The sequence below is a fragment of the Trachemys scripta genome, chromosome 3, assembly GCF_013100865.1.
Source record: "Trachemys scripta elegans isolate TJP31775 chromosome 3, CAS_Tse_1.0, whole genome shotgun sequence".
Lineage (NCBI taxonomy): Eukaryota > Metazoa > Chordata > Testudines > Emydidae > Trachemys > Trachemys scripta.
The window spans coordinates 175,348,933-175,369,688 of record NC_048300.1 but is presented as its reverse complement, the minus strand read 5'-3'; the positions used below and the strand labels follow the sequence as shown (position 1 = coordinate 175,369,688).

Genomic DNA, 20,756 nt, shown 5'->3' with positions numbered 1-20,756 from the left:
CCTCCATGTTAAACTTTACTAACCTCACAGGCCAGCAGCTGGCAAGCGGTAGTGATAAGGGGAACCTATATGCTTCTAGCTGAAGGACAAGATTACTTGCAGAAAGGAACTGTGCGAACAAGCTGCACAGCCCAGGTTGTTTAATGTAACTGCTGCAGAGGGAGGAAGGGGGAGGAAGGGGCGGAGGTAGGGAAGGAAAAAAAAAGAATAAAAAGGAAAAAACTGCTTGTATCAGTGCACTTGATTTGAGACATGCTGGTCTCTTAGTGCCTATTCAGAGCTCTTGAATAAACTTTGTCTGCTTCTCCACCCTGGTGTGTTCATTGGCACGAAGCACACGGGGCAACAAACTCTGCTGTTACCCCCCTCGGGCCCTCTGTGCCGGCAACACTACTACTAAGTCTCTGAATATCTGCCTACTCAAATGCAGTTTAAAATCAGAGCCTTGATCTAGGGGTGCCAGGTGTCCGATTTTCGACCGGAATGCCCAGTAGAAAAGGGACCCTGGCAGCTCCCGGTCAGCACCACTGACCAGGCCGTTAAAAGTCCGGTCGGCGGCACAGCAGAGCTAAGGCAGGCTCCCTGCCTGCCGTGACTCCGTGCGATTCCCAGAAACGCGGCATGTCCCCACTCCGCTCCTATGCATAGGGGCAGCCAGGGGGTGCCACACGCTGCCCCCGCACCAAGCGCTGGCTCTGCAGCTCCCATTGGCCAGGAATTACAGCCAATGGGAACTGCAGAGGCTGTGCCTGTGGACAGGGCGGTAGGTGGAGCCTCCTGGCTGCATCTCCGCGTAGGCAGAATGAGCCCTTCATCGATTCTCCCAGCTGCTTGAGAGAGGGCTTTTAATGCCAGTATAAGCAAGCTATGGAAGGGTTGTTTCTTACTAGCTGTAAGATGACTGACATCCCTCCCAACCAACAAGACCAGCCATTTCTTTTAAACTTGGGAGGCTGAGCCCCACCCACCCAGAATGTAGTACCTGAGTTGTCAAATGCTGACCCCTGGCTCCAGGCAGTGATCACAGTGAGCCCCGTTTTCCTGGTCCACTGGACTTGGCATGTACAGCCCAGATTTATGTCTCTCTCTCTCTCTCTCTCGGCTACAAGTGGGTGTCACAGGCAGGAGTTTTAAATGCCTGTGAAATGCCAAGCAACAATCGGAGACAGTGACCAGATCAATTGAGAAGGCTAGTGCAGCAGCAGAATAGCCCAATATCCTGGCTACTGATAGAGAGTTTCTCTTTGATTTATCACATTGTCACTCATCCTGGAGAGGCTACAGAGGAAAAATACCTTCCACTGCTGCTTAAATCCATGATAAACAGGAGACTAGGATCACACTGAGACACATCAGCATCAAAGCAATAGATGTTGCCTCCAACGAAGCAATTTAGGGCAATATAATGGGATCTTTCAGACAATGCTGCCTTGCACATGTAAAGATAACTGGCACAGTAAACAAGAAAAGAGCCATCCTAAAAATGGAAAGTGGTAGCAAGAGGTCTATGTGAATCCAGAGAGATCAGCATTCAACCTCCAATAATCAAAATTCCTACAGCCAGGGGTGTTTGTGCAATATAGAAGGAGAAGGATGGCCAGTCTGACTAAGGATTACTATTCTAGTGTATCAGGGAAGAGACTCAAGGTCAAGTTCAATTTTTCCCTATCCAGACCTTGACAAAGGAAGCCACTTGCATTACTCTGCAGTGGTCCTTTCCCCAGGATTACAAAGTTAGTTCCTTCTCAGCCAGGAAGCCATCTCGGGCATCAGTCATGGTAGAATAGGGGAAAGACTATAGCAAAAGGAGATCCAGTCAAAGAAAGAGGATTCAGCTAGAACTCCCACGTTTAATAAGATCAACCAAGGTGCAAACCTCATACAGAAAATTGGCTGCAAGTTTGTATAGCATCCAGTATTATGGGGCTCCAATTCAACCATATTATACTATCACAATGTAAATATTTACATTATTTCTAGTACTTCTATTTGGAGATCTTGGAATAGGGACTTTAGAAAAGAGGGTGCAGTGCCAGGCCTGGGCCAAGGAATGTATATTTAGTAGAATTGATATAGTACAGTAAATGTAGCTATTATTGAGAAGGAGACAACAGTCAATATAAATTAGAAATTATGAACTACACAAAACTGATAAGGAAAACTAAAGACATCTGGGAAAAATTATGGGTAGCAGGGCTAAGGACAATAAGGAGGAGGATTTCTTCTGGTCTTGGCACCTTTAGGGTGTGCATTTTAGAATATAGAATAGAATCATAGAATATCAGAGTTAGAAGGGACCTCAGGAGGTCATCTAGTCCAACCCCCTGCTCAAAGCAGGACCAATCCCCAGACAATTTTTTGCCCCAGATCCCTAAATGGCCCCCCTCAAGGATTGAATTCACAACCCTGGGTTTAGCAGGTCAATACTCGAACCACTGAGCTATATCCCTCCCCTCTGAAACGCCAATGTCTAGCTTACTTTTTTTTTATTTAATAAGATGAGAGTTTCAGGTATTCATATAAATTGAGGAGCTGGAGTTTTTAAAAGACACCTAAGCTTGTGAGAGTTGGAAATGCTAAGACACAGACAGACATAGCTTGGCTTGTGTGAAAAGGGAGATGTGCGGCTCCCATGGTACCATCCCCCTTTTCTTGGAGCCTGAAGAGAAGGCTTTGTAGGAGGAGGATTATTGGGCAGAGAAGGTAACCAGGACAGTTGAGACTAATGCTCTCTGCGCATTGTCTCTCCTGGCAACTCACCAACAGGGAATCCACAGAAAGGTGATTGCATCTGTGGGCTGTGTGCAGTCTTATTCTCACTGGAAAAGGGGAGAGAAAGGCGAGCCCCCAGAACCATTAGCCCAATGGTTATGGCACTCCCTGAGGAAGTGGGAGACTGAAGTTCAATTCCCCCCTCTGGCTGATGAGAAGGGATTTGAACTTGGGTTTCTCATCTCTCAGGTGAGTGCCTGAGATAGTCTGATGTGGAAATTTCTCCTGCTGAAGCTGCTCCACTGTGTGTAAATAATTAAATATGCATTTGAAAAGAGAAAGAATGACTCTGTAGTCCAGTGGTCAGGGCACTCACCTAAAAATGGGAAACCCAGGTTCAAATCCCTTCTCCTCATCAGGCAGAGAGGGGAATTATACCAGGGCCTCACACATCCCAGATGAGTTCCCTACTACTGGGCTAAAGGTTACAAGGAGGCTGTTATCATCTCCCCCTCCCTTGTGTGTGTGTGTCTGAGCAAGCCTATAGGATAGGGTCCCACATGTGTGGGGAATGCTTAGTTTCACCTGGTACGATAATCCCCATTGAAGCTTTTCCATGAAAGAGGTGCCAGCTGTCAGACCTAGGTAGCTGTACTCATGCCCAGAGGCAGAAACTTCAAGTTGCCTAGGTACCAAATGTTGTAAATTTAGGGGCTGAAGAACTTTAGGTGTCACCTCAGCAGGGGTTTTGAGGATTTGGGATTTCGTAGCCTAAAGTGGGAGTTAGGTGCCTAAGTCCTTTGATGAATATGGGGTCTACTGACTGCAGAAAGTGGGGTTATGGAAAAAAGGCCAGTGGAGTCTGTATCTATTTAAGTAGATGTCTATTAAGTGTTCCCCAAGAAATATGTGAGGGAAAGGGGAAAATATATGGCTACTAAATGGAAAATAAAAGAAACAGTCAGGAGAGAAATGGTATTTTGGTATTTAAGAATAATACAAATGAGAGAAAAAAATTAAAATCTGCCAAGAGTAATTGACACTGTCCTTTTAAAACATACTTATGCACTCAGGAAGTTAATCCCAATAAGTTTATTAAATTAGAGAGAGGGATAGTGTCTAGAAATGTTTTTTCATTTCACACCCTTTCTATTCTGGAAATCAAATATGAACATCTACAGGACCCATTAGTTACAACACTACATCTGATAGGGATTGGTTTGCTTATGCAAAATAACTGAGTTAGCTCAACTGTGGCTAGCCATCCACATCACTAAAAAAAATCCTACAAATGGCACTAATTGGTTCCCATTTGACTCTCAATAACACCAAAGTGGGCACTTTCACTCCCAGAGGCCGTCCTTTAAATCAGGACTGAAACACAATGGCAGGCTAGTGTGAGGAAGCTGTATGTCCACTTCCTTTGCTGTACCTGTCCCATCGATAAATGATAGGAGCTGTTCTCTGGGCATGCCCATGAGCACCTTTCATGAGCAGAGTTACACACAAGTGAAGAAAAAGGAGTTGAAAAGAACAGAACTAGGCTTTGGTTGTTAAGCAAAATTCTGGTGGGAGCGGCATAGGCATGTTGATTTAACAAACCTCACATTAAAGATTGCGTGCTAATAAAATTATATTCAAATGACTATAAATACTACAGCCATGTACAAAACCACATCAGTTCTCTTCAGAGAAAAGGAAACTGTCACTGGCGTACCACAGAATTGTCATTCACTGTAGTGCTCTATGGTGTGGTTTTTGTGTAGGGCTATGCACATCAACAATAGAACTGGCTAGAACATTTCCGCCAAAGTGAAATTTTGGCAAAATATGCTGGTTCTTTGAAGTTGTATCAATTTCTGTGAAACTTTTGTCAGGAATGTTTTTACAGAGAGAGAAGCCAGGTGGTCAGGGTACTGGCCTAGGATGTGGGAGACTCAGCATGATTTGCAATTATTTGGGACAAAAACCTCTACTCTGAATCAGGCAGAGCAGGGACTTGAACCTGACTCTCCCACAACCTAGGCCAATGCGCAACCCAGCCTCATCCTTTTCACAAAACCATTCAAAATGTTTTCTTTTCATTCCATTGCATAATGAAAACAAATTTTAAAACTGTGAAGGTTGTCACCAGACGGAGTTGTCATACCCTGGTCAGCTCTAATCTATACAAAGTGTTAATTGTAGTCACTTACCTATTAGGCTCCAAAAGATCTCCTTTTTCACTTAGGAGTCAGGTTATGGCAATTCGCTAGGCCACACCTCAGCATTACAATTTTAAAAGCAACATTAAAGCTTTAACATCAAACACAGTTATCCTAGCTAGAACTCCGACAGCACCCTTTTCTGTAATCATATCTAAGAATTCATACCTCTTCAATGGAATTAGATCAGAAATTGCTTCCTAATGGTACCAATTTGGAAAGTATCTCATCACTGAACATAGAGGTTGAGGATTAAGGCTGATGACAGGACACAGAAAATAATCCTACCCCTTTGTCCAGCCAAAAACAGTTTTGCTTCTGTTTCCATAAAAAGATATATGCTGTAAGAGTACTGGTCTGATCTCTGAGCTGCCACTTTCTTTGTTGTTCTTTTTATTTTTATCTCATTTGTTATTTTGGTCCTAAAAACTAGTTCAACATGAAGACTGGATTTCTTCTGCACTGAAAGTGATCCAATAATGATTTCCTCTGCTGACTCATGTTTCCAGGCAACAGAATCTCGGAGTAAGAATTCAGAATGCAAGTTGCCAAACTTTCAAGTATACCATGCAGGAGAGCTCAAAAAGGGGAAGGGGACCACCCGGCTTTCTAGCAATTTTGGATTAAAAATAAAACTATTTCAAATCCAGTCTTTGAAATTAGTGTCCTTGCCCAGAGTGAGAAAAACAAGGAGTTTTTTTTTCTTTAACATTGGCACCCTTCACAAAGATTAATATTACATACTGTTGCAATAAATATATAACTGTCCCTGCTAGGGTTTTGCTAATGAAAAATGTATCTGCTCATTGTTGCCTAATTTCCCTCTGTGGCTTTGAAAATCACCCCAAAACATCCATACCAAAGTGGAAAACCTGCTAGGAAAGCAATGCTGCCACTCTCAAACAGACAAGGTATCAAACAATTCACAAGAGACCAAGGGCTCATTTTTTGCCATACAACCAATTTTCTTTTTCATTTTTGGCCACTGAAATAGGAAACATTTCAGCCCAAAAATCAAAAGCCTTTGGGCTTTGGCTGAAAATTTTCAGCCAGAAAAAAAAAATCAGTTTTTTTGAAGGGGCTAATTTTTCACTGTAACCCCCAAAATTCCTGCAGGAAGTTTTGACAAAAATGAAAAATGTATCATCTAAATTTTCTACAGGAATGAACCACCATTTCCTGACCAGCTCTAAAGATTACCAATACAAAAAGTATCAGAGGGGTAGCCATGTTAGTCTGGATCTGTAAAAGCAGCAGAGTCCTGTGGCACCTTATAGACTAACAGACGTATTGGACCATGAGCTTTCGTGGGTGAATACCCACTTGGTCCAGAGTATTCACCCACGAAAGCTCATGCTCCAATACATCTGTTAGTCTATAAGGTGCCACAGGACTCTGCTGCCAATACAAAAAGCTCAACTAGATATTGCATAAATCTACCAAGCAATAAATCAATTAAAGGATATGATCATTTATAAGTTTTGGTGGTCCGGCCTGAGGCATTATTGTCAGTTCAGTGCAGAGAAATTTGCAATGCTACAACTTGTGGTGTTCTACTTCTATGGAGAAACAGAGAATTCCAATTTACAACCAGACTCCTTTCATTAATTAAGCATGAATAACAGTTCCCCCTTTAAGACTTAGTTTTGGCCCTTTTTAAAGCTTACTTTATAAAATAAAAAACAAACTGCTTTGAGCCTGAAGTTTCTCATGCTAGACCCAAGCCAGAGCTGAATTTATTTGAAAAATTTGAAGCCAGAAATACAAATCGTTTTGAGTTATGATGTTCTGAAATTTTGATATTTATTCAGTTTTGGAAAAAAAAGGTCGGTTTTTTACCTCTTCTAGTTTGTAATAAATCTTGCCATATAAAGTTCAAATGGGTCTTAATTACACATCTTTATTGAGATCTCATATATTAAACTACTTTCCCAAAGTTTACTTTCCAAATATAAGAGTTATTCAAAAATGCACACTGGGAACTCTGTCGGGGTGTGGGGGGGTTATAATTAATTTTAGATGTCTGGGAAAAGTTGTAAATTCTGTTGAATTTGTGGAATTCCTAATCTCCAGAAGGACCATGCTCATAACCTCTCTAAATCCCACATTTTACATATCACAGAAGGGGGAAGCTCATAAACTAAGTCTGAATTATGTGAGTCTTGACAGTGGGTCTCACAGCAGTTACAAGACTCTTTAATTAAGGTGTTGCATAATTTTAGGGGAGGTATAGAATGGAGGAAGAAGATCTAGGACAGTAAAAAGATTTTAGGGGATCCTTAACTGAACATTTATTGATGTTTGGGTATTTAGTTTCTGTTTGTTTCTTAATTATAACCTTCTGACAACATTGTTAGTTTTCATTGGAAACCTATTCTCAGCCTTAACTCTGGTTTAAGGGGGTTTTTGTTTGTTTTTCGTCTAGGAATGTATAGCCAACCATACATTTCATTCTTTAATCCCTTGCTAGCCCAGCAGCAGGTCTAGGACCCACTTCTTGAAAAGCATATGTAGAGCTAGGTGACAGTCCAGCATTACGATAATACTGCAGACTAAGCCTAATATATGATGTGGCAATAAATACATTTAGGCAATAGGATTGCATCCTGTAGATGCTTTGACATTCCTCCCTGCAGGAAACAAAGTATTCTAATGCAGATTTGATTTTCCTGCGGGATCTCATAAACTTTGCAGGTGTTACTCTGGAGAGAAAAAAAATCACTAATCAGCAGTTTCGACTGTAGTTCAATTGACATGCTTTACTCCTCTCCCAGCCTAGATCCCCGACCCTATTGCCAGTCAAGCAGCTCTGCTCTGACCCTAGTTCGACTTTTAAGTGTTGCTTTGATCAGCTTCTGGCTTTTGATTAAAGCAGCTCTTTCAGACACCACTTTCAAACTCCCTTAAAAAGAATTACATGTATAAAACACATTGAGTTTGTTGAGCAGCAGGAAGGAGCAAACCAGGGCTAGGAGCGGATGGCTGAAGTAGCAGGTAGGAGCTGAGTGGAAAATGTTCCCATGATAATACTGGCCCAGATCATACCCTCTCCCAGCTCCATGTACATAGTGGACCCTATGTGCATAGATCGTCTTGCTCCTGGTTAACAGAGGGGCTCAGCTGCCTCTAGGTTCTGCCCCAAACACACCTATTCTGGGCTTCACAGAGATATTTCAAAGGTGTGAGGAGGCACTGGTGACCGGGCAGGCCACAGAGAAGTGGGCAAACTTCTCCCCCATCCAACCCCATGGAGATTCTTAGGAAAATGTAACACAGCCTGGGATATATTATCTTTCCTGCAGAGTGCTGCCTACACACCCCAGTACGACGTTCCACAGAACCATTCTGATAGGGACTGGATTGTGAGAGTCCTTCCAAGGTCCAAAACCAGTGTGCAGGCAGAGGATCTCTGTGTGGTTGTCCCTCAGCTTCCACGGGTCCTACAGGATCCACCAGATTTGGGGGCAGTAGTTCATTCCAGAGAGGAGGTCAAATTCTGTTCCCCCAGTAGAATACTAGAAAACTCCATGTGGACAGACTCAGAAATTTCCTCTATCTGACCCACACTTTTATACAGTCCTACATGGAAAAGACTAAATACATGTTAAAAGTTCGAGCAGAAGGGAGTCTAAAATATCTTAGATCCTGTTTGTGATGAAGCTGCTGAAGAGTTATAACAAATAGTAATCTCTCTAGATACTATTTCATTGTGAGATAAAATCCACCACCATCCAGTCACCGATTCATTTATGAAATAATTTCTATTTATAATTTACTTTAAAACTATACTGCATCAGAAAAAAACCATGTAATCACAGTGTTTAGAACAATGCATCTTTGGTTAAAGGGACACCACTAAGATAAAATCTCAGCCTTTTCACAAATAAATTGAAAGTAGTTTTAGTCATTTGTCCAAGTTCCCTGTTTTAAACCCAGCTTTTATAGATTTAAAATAATCATTTTCTACTTTATTTAAATGTCTCCCTTGTTTCTGGGAAAGAGCCACTCACCCAACAGGAGAACTGACCGACAACACAAAGGATACACATAGTGCAGACAAATGCATAAAGTATTAAAAAAAACCTGAGACACTGGCAATTTTTAAACTCTTTCATTACAACAGTTTAAAATGCTATTTGTAACATAAAATGAGGCAGAAGTGTGAATAATAATATTAAGAGCGGTAAAATTTATATTTTGATGGAATCCCTTTAGCATCACAAAATTCTCATTTTGAAAATATTACTGATACAGATAAAAATAAATAAGTTTGCACAAAGCAAAATGCACTGTACCTTAAAGAAAGTTATGCTTCCTGATTACACCCAGTGAGTTAATCCCAAAGTTTCACATTTTGATTGCAATCCCAGAGGATTTACACCTGTGATATCGGCTAGTAACTTTCTTCATGGAGTTTTCTTTCCTTTGATTTAGGAGAATCTGCTGCTTTGGAGTATAGGTTAGGAGCACTTAAGGCTTCTGAGTCAGTGCAGTGCGCAACTAAACATTCAGTCAGGTCGTCATGACATGAACATTCTTCTGTCCCAGTAGAACACAGGAAGGTTTCAAAGCTATCTGCTCTGTAGCTACGACAAAAACAAAATAATCAGACTCTCATACAACCTATCAAGCTGTTCTATAATTTGTGTGCCCTCTGTGCTAGATGACAAATGGTATGACTTTATGTCTTATTAACACTGAAGTGTTTTGCTAGGTCATGTTGCTCCCAGCCAGGTACATATCAATCTGTCGGCCTAAAGCAATATTAACATCAACAGATTTTTTTTTAAAGAAACAGGAATGCCCTTTTGCATTATGCAGATAGAAAAACACTTGAAGAGAACAAAAGACTTCTGTTTGTACAAGACTCTATTATATTAACAGAAGGAAAGATTAACAGGAGAATGAAAGTTAAATATGTTGCTACATTGTCTGTGTGTCTTCTAAATAAAATGGGTAGGAAATTAAACATTTCATAGGTATATGGAAAACCTTTTATGTTCAGCATATTGCTGGATGCACAAAGCAGCAACTACAGTATTACATTTAAAGGGACCACTGTATTACATGTAAAGGGATCACTTGTCAGGGTGCTAATCATATTTCTAAAATATTGACTTACATTATTTGTAATATATCACCTGAGATTACCAAAACTGAAACTGTTTTTAAAAAAATCTAATTTTATTTCCCCAATGGCTCCAGTTTAATGAAGTACTTAAGCATATGTTTAATTTTATTCATGTTTAAGTCCCATTAAAAACAGTGACCCTAACTGAAGTCAATAGGACTTAGGACATGCTTACATGAATTATGACTCTGCAAACTTTAGTTTTTGCATTTCTGCTACACTGAATAATGACAACAGATTAGATGTCCTTTTTCTTTATAGTCCATTTCTATTCAGCTTCACATTCAAGTTCTCAGACACAAACACACTACTGCAATATTTGGAATGTAAAGACCACAAGTGAAACTTTAGGAGGTACATACATATGTTTGTGTGGAAAAAATAAAGAGATTTCCACTGGAGTTTTTAAAAAATGGAACATCTTTTCTGTTGTACTTAATATTTGTAAAATACTGTTATGAGCTAGTGGAAACCTTGTTAAGAGTTGAGTCAAAACCTTGATATTGATGGAGATTAACTGTAAGAATAAGTTAATCACAAGCTCTCTCCTAAGACAAAAGGATTATGTGCACCTCCCCAGGAGCTTTGGACTGTATGGGTATTGTTTTGGGTAGGGGGATGTGGGAGTGGGTGAAGGCAGAAGACAGAACCACAGACAGACTGCTTGAAAAAGCAAAGCAGAAGCTTGTAAGCATGGTGTGAGCCTGAGGCCTGGTCTACACTATGAGTTTAATTCTAATTTAGCAGCGTTAAATCGAATTAACCCTGCACTCATCCACACAACGAAGCCATTTATATAAAGGGCTCTTAAAATCGATTTCTGTACTCCTCCCCGACGAGCGGAGTAGCGCCAAAATAGATATTGTCATTTCGAATTAGGGCTAGTGTGGCTGCAATTTGATGGTATTGGCCTCCGGGAGCTATCCCACAGTGCACCACTGTGACCGCTCTGGACAGCAATCTGAACTCAGATGCACTGGCCAGGTAGACAGGAAAAGCCCCGCGAACATTTGAATTTCATTTCCTGTTTGCCCAGCACAGGAGAGCACAGGTGACCACAGAGAGCTCATCAGCACAGATAACCATGCAGGCCGATAATCAAAAAAGAGCACCAGCATGGACCGTACGGGAGATACTGGATCTGATCGCTATATGGGGAGAGGATTCAGTGCTAGCAGAACTTCGTTCGAAAAGACGAAATGCCAAAACTTTTGAAAAAATCTCCAAGGGCATGATGGAGAGAGGCCACAATAGGGACTCAGAGCAGTGCCGTGTGAAAGTCAAGGAGCTCAGACAAGCCTATCAGAAAACAAAGAAGGCAAAAGGTCGCTCCGGGTCAGAACCGCAGACATGCCGCTTCTACGCTGAGCTGCATGCAATTCTAGCTGCATGCACCACTACCCCACCTCTGACCGTGGATTCCGAGGCAGCGGTAATCTCATCAGCCACACCTGAGGATTCTGCAGACAGGGAAGAGGAGGAGGAGGACGAGCTTGTGGAGAGCACACAGCACTCCATTCTCCCCAACAGCCAGGATCTTTTTCTCAGCCTGACTGAAGTACCCTCCCAAGCCTCCCAAGCCAGTACCCAAGACCATGACCCCATGGAAGGGACCTCAGGTGAGTTTACCTTTTAAAATATAAAACATAGTTTAAAAGCAAGCATTTTTTAATGATTAATTTGCCCTGAGGACTTGGGATGCATTCGCGGCCAGTACAGCTACTGGAAAAGTCTGTTAACGTGTCTGGGGATGGAGCGGAAATCCTCCAGGGACATCTCCATGAAGCTCTTCTGGAGGTACTCCAAAAGCCTTTGCAGCAGGTTTCTGGGCAGTGCAGCCTTATTCTGTCCTCCATGGTAGGACACTTGACCATGCCATGCTAGTAGCAAGTAATCTGGTATCATTGCATGACAAAGTCTGGCAGCGTATGGTCCTGGTGTTTGCTGGCATTCAAGCAACATCCGTTCTTTATCTCGCTGTGTAATCCTCAGGAGAGTGATATCGCTCATGGTAACCTGGTTGAAATACGGGAATTTAATTAAGGTGACAGACAGAGGTGGCCCTTCCTACTGGGCTGTTTGCTTGTGGCTGAAAAGAAATCCTTCCCTGTAGTAAGCCAAGTGCGGGGGGAGGGGAGGAGTTTGGCACTAAGCTTTTCACGTGTGGCTAGCAGGGATCTTCCCTGATACCAGCCACGCGGTGGGGGGAGGGATAAAGCGATCATCCCAGAGAATTGGATGCGGGGGGGTTAGTTTGTTTTCTGCTGCTGAAGGTTAACAGGAAAACTGCAGCACTCAACGGGCTTTGCTTGGTATGTGGGAAAGTAGGACACAGAAGCCGAAAGACAATGACTTACCATGGCTGCATGCAAGCCGAATTCTGTTGCCCGGACCTGTGTCTGTGATCTCTAGCAGCAAAGCCACAGGCACTCAATATTAAGAGGCAAAATGCGACCTTGCACAGAAATCACATGTGCTATGTAATGTGAATAGTGTTGTTCACCGTGAAAGAGTATAAGCATTGTTCTGTAAAATGTATCTTTTTAAAAAAATCTCTCCTTTTTTCTCTCCCTCCAGCAGCTGCAAATTTTTCAAGCCTCCCTCCTCCGTCCCAAAGGCTATCTCAGATAAGGCGTCGGAAAAAGAGGACGCGAGACGAGATGTCTGTGGAAATCATGGAATCCACCCGCAATGAAACAGCTCATCTGAATGAGTGGAAGGACACGGTTTCAAAATGTAGGAAAGATGCCAGTGAACATAAGGACAGGAGGGACCAACATGAGGACATGAGGGACCAACGTGAGTACAGAAGGGACCAACGTGAGGAGCGGAGAGACGCTCGAGATGAGAGGTGGCGGCAGGCAGATCAGAGGAGGCAGGATGCAACACTGGGGTGCTGCGTGAGCAAACAGACATGATCCGGCATCTGGTGGAGCTTCAGGAACAGCAGCAGGATCACAGACTGGTGCTACAGCCCCTGTATAACCCCCCTTCCCCCTCACCATGTTCCATAGCCTCCTCACCCAGATGGTAAGAACGCGGGTGGGGAGGCTCCGTGCACCCTCCCACTTCACCCCAGTGGACAGCCCGAGCAAAAGGCTGTCATTATTTTAACCTTTTTTTAGTGGCCTTTTCCTTCCCTCTGATCCTCCTCCCAAACCCCACCCAGGCTACCTTCTCAGTTCTCTCCCTCTTTTTATAATCAATTAATAAAGAATACATGATTTTTAAACAATAGTGACTTTATTTCCTTTGAAAGCAAGCTGTGATCGAAGGGGGAGGGTGGGTTGCCTACAGAGAATGAGTCAATAAAGGGGGCAGATTTTCATCAAGAAACAAACAGAACTTTCACACGGTAGCCTGGCCAGTCATGAAACTGGTTTTCAAAGCTTCTCTGATGTGCCGCGCTTCCTGGTGTGCTCTTCTAATCGCCCTGGTGTCTGGCTGCACGTAATCAGCAGCCAGGCGATTTGCCTCAGCCTCTCACCCCGCCATAAATGTTTCCCCCTTACTCTCCACAGAGATTGTGGAGCACACAGCAAGCAGCAATAACAATGGGGATATTGGTTTGCCTGAGGTCTGAGCGAGTCAGTAAAGTGCGCCAGCGACCTTTTAAATGGCCAAATACACATTCCACCACCATTCTGCACTTGCTCAGCCTGTAGTTGAACAGCTCCTGACTCCTGTCCAGGCTGCCTGTGTATGGCTTCATGAGCCATGGCGTTAAGGAGTAGGCTGGGTCCCTACGGATAACTATAGGCATTTCAACATCCCCAACGGTTATTTTCTGGTCCGGGAAGTAAGTCTCTTGCTGCAGCTGTTTAAACAGAGTAGTGTTCCTGAAGACGCGAGTGTCATGAACCCTTCCCGGCCAGCCCACGTTGATGTTGGTGAAACGTCCCCTGTGATCCACCAGTGCTTGCAGCACCATTGAAAAGTAACCCTTGTGGTTTATGTACTGGGTACCCTGGTGCTCCGGTGCCAAGATAGGGATATGGGTTCCATCTATCGCCCCACCACAGTTAGGGAATCCCATTGCAGCAAAGCCATCCACTATGACCTGCACATTTCCCAGAGTCACTACCTTTCGTAGCAGCAGCTCAATGATTGCTTTGGCTACTTGCATGACAGCAGCCCCCATAGTAGATTTGCCCACTCCAAATTCATTCCCGACTGATCGGTAGCTGTCTGGCATTGCAAGCTTCTACAGGGCTATTGCCACTCGCTTCTCAACTGTGAGGGCTGCTCTCATCCTGGTATTCTGGCGCTTCAGGGCAGGGGAAAGCAAGTCACAAAGTTCCATGAAAGTGCCCTTACGCATGCGAAGGTTTTGCAGCCACTGGGAATCGTCCCACACCTGCAACACTATGCGGTCCCACCAGTCTGTGCTTGTTTCCCGGGCCCAGAATCGGCGTTCCATGAATAGAACCTGCCCCATCAACAACATCATCTCCAAAGCGCCGGGTCCCGCGGTTTGAGAAAATTCTGTGTCCATGTCCATGTCCATGTCCTCATCACTCTCGTCACCGCGCTGCCATCACCGCCTCCTCCTTGCCTCATTTTTCTGGTCCTGGTTCAGCATAAACTTCACGATAATGCGCGAGGTGTTTACAATGTTCATGACTGCTGTCTTGAGCTGAGCGGGCTCCATGCTTGCCATGGTATGGCGTCTGCTGTGTTCACCCAGGAAAAAAGGTGCGAAACGGGTTGTCTGCCGTTGCTTTCATGGAGGGAGGGGTGAGGCTGTACCCAGAACCATCTGCGACAATGTTTTTTGCCCCATCAGGCACTGGGATCTCAACCCGGAATTCCAATGGGCGGGGCAGACTGCGGGAACTATGTGATAGCTATGGGATAACTACCCACAGTGCAACGCTCCGGAAATCGATGCTAGCCCTGGTACATGGACGCACACCGCCGAATTAATGTGCTTAGTGTAGCCGCATACATTCGACTTTATACAATCTGTTTCCAAAATTCGAATTCTGTAAATTCGGATTAATCCCGTAGTGTAGACATACCCTGAGAGAAACCTAGAGAGGTTCTGGGTTGGAGGTGCTAGCTGAAAAGGAGCTTGGGCCTGTAAGCTAAGAGACTACTCCTTTTGCCATTGGTTCCCCCTGTATTCAGAGAAGCAGGATTTGTTACATTCCTTGTAAACTCCATCATCAATTTCTATTCCCACCAGAAACATCCCCAGGGCCCCAAGCTTTGACTAGCTGCTTAGGTCCAAAAGGGATTACAATATACATGCAAAACCTACATTTTAGGCCCAATCACCTGCACTGTGCTAAAGTGTAAGAATATAAAAGTGAAACTGAAAAGATAAAGGTAAGCTGATGATACTGCACAGCCTATCTTGGTTGTCCAAGTTGACAGAAATCCAAAAAAGTATACAAACAGCATAAGTACCAAAAAGAAAATGCAGTTTGAAATATTCACTTCTAATAATCTAAACTGCTAACCGTAACACAAGTGAGGAATTCTGTACTTTAAAATGGTGGGGCCAGATTGGTGTTGTTGCATGGGGCACAATCCATGAGATAATTGCCCTCCTTGCACTGACCCCCATCAGACTTCTTCCAAAAGAGGTGTAGCAGAGGGTACTTGTCCTTTCTACACTGGGCATCTCCAGAAGGCATAGTGCCTTGCCCCAGAGTTTCTGCTAGGGCAGTGCAACCCCATACTACTTTGATGCAGATCAGTGCCTAAAAGGCACAATAACGCCCTTAACTTTTACCCTGATAACGTCTCTTGAAATTGTTACACACAGGTACTTAGATGTCCAAGTACACCTCTACCCCAATATAACGCTATCCTCGGGAGCCAAAAAATCTTACTGCGTTATAGGTGAAACCGCGTTATATCGAACTTGCTTTGATCCACCAGAACGCGCAGCTTTCTCCCCCGCCCCCCGCCGGAGCGCTGCTTTACCGCGTTATATCCAAATTCGTGTTATATTGGGTCACGTTATATCGGGGTAGAGGTGTATTCAATTTCACCTACGAATCAGGTATTTAGATAGATTAAATTACTGTTACACACAGTTATTGTTATACAAAGTTACTAAGTTGTTATACACTGAATATTTGGACATCTAAGTAACTATTTCACCTACAAATCAGATATTTAGATATCTAACTTACAGTAGAACCTCAATTTTTATGAACACCAACCTTATGAGTGACCAATTATGCAAACCATTTTTCCCCAACAGGATGATTAGGGAGAAAGGGAGGAGCAAAAAGAAAAAATCACATAATGAGATGATGTCAGTATTCCCTCACAATCCAGTGCCTTCAATGCATTAGAAGTTGCTCTGCAGTGGTTTGAAGGACAAAAAGAAAGTGATGCAGTGCACCAGACTCGTTTATGCTTTGAACCTACAGTAATTTTGAGACGTTCATTTTTATGAACCTTTTGATTTTATGGACTCCTCAGTCCTCAATTAGTTCATAAAATAGAGGTTCTACCATATATAAAATGTGCTTGAAATTGTTTTGGGGCATAAAACTGAAGGCTTTGTTAAAGTTAAGCAAAAAATCAAGATCTTAAGGCCAAATTCTGGCCATGTTTATGGCCATGAAACCTCAGTTAAGTCAATAGGTTAAATGGATATAATCAAGGACAGAATATGACCTCTCTACTATGCCTGCAGAAGTTCAGCTTGTTCCTAAGTTTCCTCTGTTTTAGTTATGTCACCTCTTCTGGGATTCTTCTCTTTCATACAGCCAGAACCTCAAGTAGCAAGAGGAGGGATAAATGCCATAGCTTCTAGTCCAAACAGGTTTAGGTTATCATAACACAGCTTGCTATTGGAACTGCCTCTTTTTAACAGTTGAAGTTTCTTAAGCACCTCAGCACTGTTTTTCTCTTTAATGTTTACTGTGTTTCAATCACATTTTGACTATGCACAAGGCAAGTCCCTGCACCAGCAAGTCCTTGGATATGAACATCATATTCATGAAGACAAATATATAGTGATTTTACTAGCCATTTCTGACGTGAAAACTTCCTGATACCAGTAGAAGTACAATCAGATCAACCCATTGTTTGTTATCTGTATGTCCTGACCTGGGGCTCCTTCCTCTGAAGTGCTGAACATCAGAGCCAGATTCATTTAAGCACATGCTTAAGTGCTTTGCTGAATAGAGATGGACTTAAGCACACATTTAAAGTAAAGCATGTGCTCAAGTGTTTTATTGTATCAGGACCTTAATGCAAACAGTACCATAAAGACTTTATGCTGCATTTTTACCATTTATGTGTTACGCAAAAAAAAATGGTACTTGATAATGGACTCCATTTACACCTTCAGAAGAGCTTTTTGCAAGTTAATAATATCTGATGTGTTTTCTGTCCCTTAGAAGCCAAGTTCTAATCAAAAGCCCCACCTTTATTTTTTGAACTTTCAAAACCATCCCATAATGTCCAGCGAGATTCTCCATTTAAGCTTTATAACATGGCTCTCCTATTTGTAACATTACTCCTATAATTCAACAACACAACCAAAGATACCATCCAAGTAAGAGATAATACTCTCCTGTTATAATATAGCTATTACCTTCCAGCTACTTATAATTATTGGTACTTATTGCCAAGATAATTTATTATACAATATGTTGTTTTGGGGCCAAAGTATATTCCTAGATAGATAGCTGACTTTCACACATAAAGGATAATGTGATATCTATATATTAAAGTTACTGCTTGGTTACATTATATACAATACTGCCCAAAGCCTATACTGGAATCAAAATATTGTACAGGCTTTAATTTTATTCTATTTTAGCATATAGGACAAATTGCTTTCACATTGTATCATCATTTTTCTCCCTTTAAAATATGTGTGTGTGTCTGTCTGTCTGTCTCACACACACACACACACACACACACACACACACACATGCATATTGGTGATGGACCGCTGGTAAAAATGGAGGTACCCATTCTATCCAACCATACAAAAGCTCCAGTTACCCAGTGTAAAATGGGAGAAATTGTACTTCCCTACCTCACAGGGGTGCTGTGAAAATAACTATGTTAAAGATCATGTCATGCTTCAGACACTATGATAATGGAGGGCATAGAAAATAAGGGACTGAATCTATCAAATCTAAATCTCTAATTAGGTTATGGATGAACACTAATTTTGTGTGGGAGGAGGGTTGCCTAACAGAGTACAGGACCAGGAGTCTGGAGTTCTAGTCCCAACTGGGCCACTGAATTGCTGTGTGACCTTGGGATAGTTATTCAACTTCTTTGATCAGTAGTTTCTGCAAAATGGGAATAAAAATACTTAGTGACCTCATAGGATGTTGTGAATCACTATTTGTAAAGCGATTGGAGACCCATCCTATGCAAGTATATTATAAAACCACATAGTACATTCTCACAGTAATAGTATATTACGTTTCTGTATTTAAGCCACCTGGCAGTGTTAGTTGCACCACAATCTTTGTGGGTCAGGACAGATGCATGATGCAAGTACTCTGTTTCTCCAGACTACTGAAAAGTAAGAAGAACTTTATTAAAATATTGTGAAATCTCTTGCCATAGATATTTGTAACAAAAAACAAAAATATAACGTTTTATAAAGCAATTTGGCACTCCAGTGCCACATGAAAAAGGATACCAGAAAGAAAATATGGGCTGTTACATACTTACAGGGCCGGCTCTAACTTTTTTGCCACCCCAAGCAAAAAAAAAAGAGTGCCACCCTCCATAGCACCGCCATAACACACCCCCTCAGCACCGCGCTGCCACCCCACCCCACGCGGAGCGCCGCACCGCCGAACCCCCCCAGCGCCGCTCTGCCACCCCCCCCCCCCCGTCCCCCGCGAAGCACCGTGCTACCGAACATTCCAGCCCCCCACGGAGCGCCGCCGAACCCCCCCCCGCCGAACTCCCCCAGCCCCCCGCGGAGCGCCGCCAACCCCCCCCAGGCTCCCGCAGAGCACCTCCGAACCCCTCCCCACCCCCTGCGGAGCGCTGCACCACCAAACCCCCCCAGCCCCGCGGGGCGCCCCGCTCCTCTTCCCTCCACACCCCCCCCCCGGCGCCCCCCGCCGCCCCCCCCGCCAAACCCCCCAGCCCCCCGCGGAGCGCCGCTGAACAACCCCCCCACTGCAGAGCATCGCGCTGCTGAACCCTCCCACTGCCACACACACATCCTGCCAAGCGCCGCTAAATACCCCCCTAGAGCGCCGATGCCGAATCCCCCTCCAGCCGCCAAAACAAAAACAACCCACCCCACCCCCAGTGCCGCCCGACCGAACCCCCCCAAAACAAAAAATCCTGAGCGCCCCCCGCCACCCCAAGATTGACCGCCCCTTACCAGGCGCCTCCCCAAGCACGTGCTAGGTCGGCTGGTGCCTGGAGCCGGCCCTGCATACTTACTAAAAACCAGTGAAGCCAATAAACTGGTATCTGTTGCAAAACTCTTTAAACACCCACTGCATAGGACTCCAACATTGAAAAAATTATAATAAACAGGGTCATTCTGACCTAAAAGCAACCAAAAGACTTATAATTATTGTACCAGACTATGATGAATCATACTTAAGCAAACCGCCCATTCCTTTTCAATAGAATGCATTATTAATCAGACACATTGTTTTATAACTGGTTCAACTATGCCAAGGGGAAAAATAAGCTCACTTTTCTCAGTTCAGTATTGGGACACTTGAGATAGTAACAATCATTTTTTCACTACCTATATTACATGTGTGTAGCGACTTTTGTTAATACTCTAAATTAGCAGTTCTCAAACTGTGGACCGGGCCCCTAAAGTGGGTCGCGACACTGTTTTAATGGGGTCGCCAGGGCTGGTGTTTGACTTGCTGGGGCCTGGGGCTGAAGCTGTAGCCCTTGGGGCTTCAGCTTTGGGCCCCCGGCCCGGAGCCCGGGCTGGCTCAGGCTTCGATCCCCACTCCTGGGGTCATGTGGCAATTTTTCTCAGAAGGTGGTCATGGCGCAATGAAGTTTGAGAATCCCTGCTCTAAATAATTAAACAAAAACAAAATCAAAGTTTTTTCAGGCATACTATGCACAGGCAAATAAATACAGAAATCAAATCTAATGTAAATACCCAAATAGCACATTAAAAAAAAGGCCTGCAGAATTATCAATATTCTTATAGCAGTTAATGGTTCTGATTTTGTCCCACCAAGTTTTCTGGAAAGTTAATTTCCTTTGTCTCTCTTCTGTGTTATTCCCTGCAAAAATGGGAACCTCCAAGTTTATTTAAGTAATATCTATTTAAGCAAAAACCAACTGTTAGGCAGTAAGCTAGACTCAACTTTAACTATGAATGTTAGGAACCATTAGGAAAGGGAGAGATAATAAGACAATAAATATAATGCCACTATATAAATCCAGTGTATGCCCACACCTGGAATACTGCTTGTCCTATCTCAAAATATATATATATTAGAATTGGGAAAAAAGAACAGAGAAGGGCAACAGAAATGATTAAGAGTATGGAACAGCTTCCATATGAAGAGAGATTAAAAAGACTGGGACTTTTCAGTTTAGAGAAGACACGACTAAGGCTATGATAGAGGTCTATAAAATCATGAATGGTATGGAAAAAACAAATAATGGAAATGTTTTCTACCCCTTCACATAACACACAAACCAGGGCTCATTCAATGAAATTAATAGGCAGCAAGTTTAGAACAAACAAAAGGAAGTACTTCTTCACATAT

The 20,756-nt window shown here is 43.2% G+C and overlaps 1 protein-coding gene across 3 annotated transcripts in view; it reads right to left on the bottom strand.

The window, feature by feature from the left end:
• Positions 1 to 20,756, bottom strand: part of GREB1 (growth regulating estrogen receptor binding 1) — a 161,529-nt gene that overhangs the window by 85,976 nt on the left and 54,797 nt on the right. The window contains exon 1 of one of the 3 annotated variants that reach the window (XM_034766518.1): positions 9,212 to 9,655. The exons of the other annotated variants lie outside the window; for them this stretch is intronic. The gene's annotated coding sequence lies outside the window, so the exon portion shown is untranslated. Of the gene's footprint in view, positions 1 to 9,211; positions 9,656 to 20,756 lie in introns of those variants that run through there. 3 annotated transcript variants of the gene reach the window in all.